General features: G+C 39.7%; 1 non-coding gene across 1 annotated transcript; it reads left to right on the forward strand.

Moving 5' to 3' along the window:
* The first annotated feature begins 5,684 nt into the window (after positions 1-5,684).
* Positions 5,685-5,791, forward strand: LOC112081704. The gene has a single exon (XR_002896626.1). It is a non-coding gene; the product is annotated as a small nucleolar RNA R71 (small nucleolar RNA).
* Positions 5,792-6,000: the final 209 nt, after the last annotated feature.

A 6,000-nucleotide genomic window follows, 5' to 3' on the forward strand; every position in this document is an offset into this window, starting at 1 on the left:
TGCGTTTTGGGACACAGAGGAAGCAAAAGAGAAGAGTGCAATCACATCAGCAGCTCGGATGTCTGAACGTGACGGTTTAGGTCCTCATGTTCACTTATCAGGTCAAAAGTCCTATCTACAAATCCAACAGGAAATGGTATGTGTATCTTTTTCTATTAGTATATAATTGTTTGAGTTTTGGAAGATGCTTGCTTATTCATAAACCTTCTTCTTATCATTTCAGGAAGATGAATTGGTAAGACCAGTGAGTCTTGGTGAAGTTTTCATCAAGACTCATACAAAAAAAATGGCACTTATGTTGATAGAAAGGCGCAGAGAGTTGCTGAAATATATAAGAAGAACCTGCAAGAGAAGTTGTCTGCACTTGGGATAGAAGTTCAGAGACTTCAAAGCTATCGGTAGAAGAAGAGAATGATCTATTTCTTCAGGTAGTTTATGGTTTTTTTCCAATAAGTATTTTTTTATGAGTTTTTGTTGAAGTTTGAATGATGTGTTTGAATGATCTGTTTCTTTGCAGTCCACTATCATGAGTGAAAGAGGAGTTCCGTATGGAGTACGAAGCCTCTCACAATCTCATGTTAATGGAAAGCGGAAGTATCCAGGAAGCTCCTCAGCATATAGCAGCCTTCAGGAACAGCTACAACAATCTCAGCGAGAGATAGAAGTACAAGCGGCCGAAAATGCCAGACGTGAAGCTGAGTTTTTGGCTACACAAGCTGCACAACAAGCGAAGATCGATCAACTCACACTGGTTGAAAGTTATTTGACTCAAACAGATCCTAAGTTTGCAGAGTTTTTGGCTACACAACCTGCCTCAAATGCCACAACTGATACTGCTGATCCAAACTCAAACTGCTCCTAGGTTCCTCTCTATCTCTTTTTTTTTGCCTGTCGACTGATGTAGGATGTAGACTGATATGTTTTGTGCCCCTTTTTTGAAAGTATCTCCAATGGTTGTATATGGTACCATTGGAGATTGTATGAGTTAAGTTAGTGGTTATCTAAGACAATGTATCGGTTATCTATTGTAATATAATTTAGTTTCATATGCTTTTAAAATTAAATTGTTTTTGTATTTGAATTCAATGGATTATCATTTTTATTTAGGATAAATTGTATAAGCAATACCAAATCATAATTCGGATGTTAAAAACTTGTCACAAAACAGTCGGTATTCAGTCGTTATATAGTCGCAATGTAGTCACCGATCAGTCTTAATATGGTAACAATTAACTACTGATTTACTACTACTCGGTGAGAGACTGGTACGACTAATATAAAGTCGCACAATAGTCATAAATTAAGTCGTTAATCAGTCGTAATATTTACCGACGATTTTGCGACTGTTTCCCGTCGACGAAAAATTAGTCGGCCTACAGTCGCAAATTTGCGACTGATTTATGACTGACCTAATTTGCGACGAAGAATTACCTACAACACAATTCAGTCGCAAATTAGTCGGATATATATGTTTAGCGACTGATATGCGACTGTATTTGCTGTCGCGAAAACACTGTATTCTTGTTGTGAACCTTCACAAGAATTCCTAACTCCAGTCCTTTGACATTCATTTAAGTATCATGTGGATCATGCTCATGCTAATCATGTGAACTCATTTGGCTAGGGACAGGGTTATAAGACAAAGATGATCTCATTCAAAGCTTATGGATTCAATGCATCTCAAGGGATCACTCAAGAAGGAATAAACTTTAATAGAAGGCTAAGGGTAAAAGGCAACTGATGCATAAAAGAGTAGAATCCAATCTACCCAATGCCCCAAGTTGGTTTTTCACATTAACTCTAAACCCATGAAGAACACACCTAAGCTACCATTCTCTCAAGGCATTCATTGCCTTCTTAACCCACTTCTCACTTCACTCTCATTCTTTTCCTCATTAGGGGATTCATCTTTTCATTCTCAAACTCAGGCTTTGGGTTTAAAACCTTTCACTTAGCTCTTTCTCACACATCATTGCCTAGCCTCTTTTTCTTTTCTCTTTAAACACTTGAGCCTTTTTGGCTTTTTTTTTTCCTTTTCATTTAGAGGGTATACTTTCTTTTCAAAACACAAGAGCTTTCTTCCTTAAAACAACTGACCTCAAACCGATTTCTTTTCTTTTCCATCCCCTGGTTCTCATTTTTAAACTCTCTCTTTTCCACTCAGTGTTTCCCAAGATCCCTTCCTAGCCTATTCTAGACTCATGATGCAGAGCTAGATCTGCGAGAAACTCTACTATTGTCACCCTAAACCCAACACTTTCTGTCAAGTTTATTCAGAACAAGGCCTTACAAGCTTTCAATAGAGTGTTTCAGGCTTATAAGGAAGGTTTGGTTAAAAGCAGAGAACTGTCTCAAAATGAGAGAGCAGTTATTTGAGCTAGCAAAGAGTGGCAAAAAGGGATAAGAGAGCTTAAATATTTTGTGGTTCCCATGAGTTCACATTAATATGCACAAACATGATAATTAGATTGTCAAATTATGGTTTTCACTTAAGCAAGGATAGAGTTAATCACAACTTGATCCAACTTGACACAGAAGCATTGAGACATCAGTTCCAAGCATGGTTCACCCTTAATTTCATACCAGTTTTGCAAGCAATAAAGAATTACTAACTAGGGCCATGAACTCTCATGCAAATGATGCAACCTACATGGTTATGCAACTAGACTCAATCCTAAAACTGTGAATGCAACTAAATGAACATTTTTTGTGAAAAATTTTCAGATTTTCATTTTTTGTTTTGGTTTTTCTATGCACTTAAAAGCTATGCATGATCAAATGAGACTCAAAATGCAAAAGAGAAAATAAGAACATAGAAAACATGATTAGTAAACACAAATCCTCTCCCCCACACTTAAAGAACACAGTCCCTTGTGTTATAAAAGCATGAGAAAGAGGAAAAATCAAACTTAAAATGCAAAAGAGAAAGAAAAATGCCAAATGCTCATTTACAAGTGTTTGGAGAGATACCTGGTGTGGTTCTTATGTAGAGGTGGAGTGAGTAGCTGCACCAGGTGAGGCTAGACATAATTGGAGATGGGTTTGGCTTGGCCTGTACTCCCTTGTGCGACATGGACTTGTCTTGGACCAACTCGCACACCCAAGTCGCATATAAAGCTTGGCTTTCTTCAGTTGTGTGACATGGGCTGCTCCCCTTCCTATCTCGCACACCCAAGTCGCACATAAAGCTTCTTGAAAGTTCTGGCCTTCTTTGTTCTGCTACATCGCCCTAGAAAACACCAACCCGCACACCCATGTAGGTCTGATTTGCGAGCATGTGTGCTACTTGGATCAGGGGAGAACTGACTCGCACACCCATGTAGGTGTTATTTGCGAACAGGTGTGCTACTTGTATCAGGAGAGAACTGACTCGCACACCCATGTAGGTGTGATATGCGAACATGTGTGCTAGATGGGACCTGGCCTTGTCCAACTTGCACACCCATGTAGCACACCAGGCGCCTCACCAGTTTTCATGCCTTAAAGTCCTAAACCTCAGCTTGTTCTCAGATTCCTTTTCACTTTTTCCTTGGAAAAAAGCATCCCTAAGTCACTTTAGACCTGAAAACACTTCACAAAACCCATCAAGACATCCGAAAACATAAAAATAAAGAAGAGAAAAGATTAAGAAGAAGTATGTACAAGGATAAGATTGGAGTGTCTCCCAAGAGCACTTTGTTTTAAGCCACTAAGTATGACTTTGCAAAACCTTTTCTTAATGAGGGAGAGGAGGAGCTTTGATGCTCCTTGTCTTCTCCATGAATTTAAGCATGAGGTCCTTGTTCATCAGCTCTTGGACACCAGATGACCCTTTGTCTATGAGCTCTTGTGTGAGAATTGCCCTGACTTTAGCAAAAGGTTTTGATCTTCCATTGCCTTTAACCTTGTATTCCACAGCTCCACCATCAAACTTCCATGGAGTGAGAGTTAAGACTTGAGAAGAGGACCCATGAGTGAATGATTTGGGGCTTGTTGGGTTCTTTTCTTGAGACCCTGAACCATTGCTTTTGTTGCTGCTGATCTCCTTCTCATTTGATGTAGGAGATAGAGATTCCAAGCAAGCTTCATCATCACTAAAGAAAGCCCCTTCAAACTCAAGATAAGGTCTTACTAAGGATTATTTCTTCTTCTCAACAGATGCAAGGGGTTGAGCTTCTTCTATAGTTCCAATACTCCCCACATACTTCATCTCATAGTGTTTCAACTCATCAGAATCATCAGATATAACCCCACAAAATCCTGCAAGAGGTGGCTTCAGAGGATAAGATACTTTATCATCTACCTTAGTAAGCACCACTCTTTGAGTATCAAAGTCCATTTTAGCTCCAGTGGTATTCAGAAAAGGAGTTCCAAGCAAGAGAGGAAGCTCTTTGGTCTTCTTCATCTTCATTACCACAAAATCAGTTGGAACTATGCATTCACCAATCTTTAGTGGGTAATCTTCAAAGATTCCATATGGCTTCTTTGAGGATGAATCTCCAAAGGTGATTGGCATGGGGTGATGCTTAAGACTCTTGATCCCTAATATCTCCACCATGGCTAAAGACATTACACTGATGCTTGATCCAGAATCACACAAAGCATTGTCCACTTTCAAATTTCCAAGAGAGCATGAGATGGAGAACTTTCCTGGGTTGCCTCGCTTGGGAATAGATTTGGGTTTCACCCTAGTTGAAACAGTGCTAGAGACTCCATCAGCTGAATTTTCTTGAACTATTCTCTGATCTTTTCCTTCAGCCATCTCAGAATCATTCTCTTTCATATCAAAACAAGGTGCCTCCCCACCTTCTTTCTGAATCCTCATTGAGATCAAGGAATAGGAACTCAAACTCATTTATGATGGTGTCCTCATCATCTTTTGTCAGGCATTTTTCACTTGAGACATTGCCATGGAGAAGATCCTCAATTGCTTGGACAACAGCATGATTCTCATCATTTGAGAGGATTGCATTGCAGTATTCTGTTTGATGTGCAACTGAGGTCCCTGGTAAAGATCTTTGAGCTTGAGAACTGCAGTGGCCCTTGTTGTTCTCTAGAGTCTTGACTTTGGAAGCCAAGGTTGAAAGTTGAGTTAGAAGATCAGAATAAGTGCAATCCACCTTGTTGTTAATCTCTGCCATTTTCTTGTTTAAGTCCATGGCACCACTTGCTTGACCTTGGAGAATTTGCTGGAGGAGGTTATGTACTTCTTGATCCTTATTCCCTGAGTTCTGTTGGAGGTTTTGCTGTTGGGGAGGGAAAAAACCATGTTGGTTATTGATGTGAGAGTGAAAGTTCTGGGTGGGGTGATTCTTGTAGTAGGTAAAGCCTTTTTGGTAACCTTGTTGTCCACCTACAAAGTTTACCTCAGCTGTGATGTCTTCCCATTGAAATGTGTCTTGAAACACATGATTCACATCTCTAACCAAGTTGACTGACTTATGAGAAGCTAAGAGAAGTTTATCTAGCTTCTCATTGACATACCAGATGTCTTTCCTTGTCCTTTCGTCTTCAGCGCTCACAACACCTCTTGAATTCCAAAGTCTGATCCATAAAGCTCATCACTCTGAGCTACATTGTCCACAAGGGTCATGGCATCATTGACTTCCTTGGTCATGAAATTACCATTTGAAGCTGTGTCCAAGAGGAGTCTGACCTTTGGTAAAGCACCTCTGTAGAAGGTACTTAGCAGCTGAGCATATGAGAATCCATGGTGAGGGCATTGCATGGTATACCCTCTAAATCTTTCCCAAGCCTCACAAAATGATTCATGGTTCTTCTAAATAAAACTTGAGATTTCATTTCTTAACCTTGCTGTTCTTGATGAAGAGAAGAACTTGGTTAGAAATGCTCATTTGCATTGCTCCCATGTTGTGACTGATCTTTGAGGTAGTGACTTTTCCCACTGATGAGCTTTGTCTCCTAGAGAAAAAGGGAATAGCCTCAACTTGAATCTGTCCTCACTCACTCCATTCAGCTTAGTTAGATCACAAATTCTATCAAAGTTGTCAATGTGATATA

Source organism: Eutrema salsugineum, unplaced genomic scaffold (genome assembly GCF_000478725.1).
Source record: "Eutrema salsugineum unplaced genomic scaffold, Eutsalg1_0 scaffold_10, whole genome shotgun sequence".
NCBI lineage: Eukaryota > Viridiplantae > Streptophyta > Magnoliopsida > Brassicales > Brassicaceae > Eutrema > Eutrema salsugineum.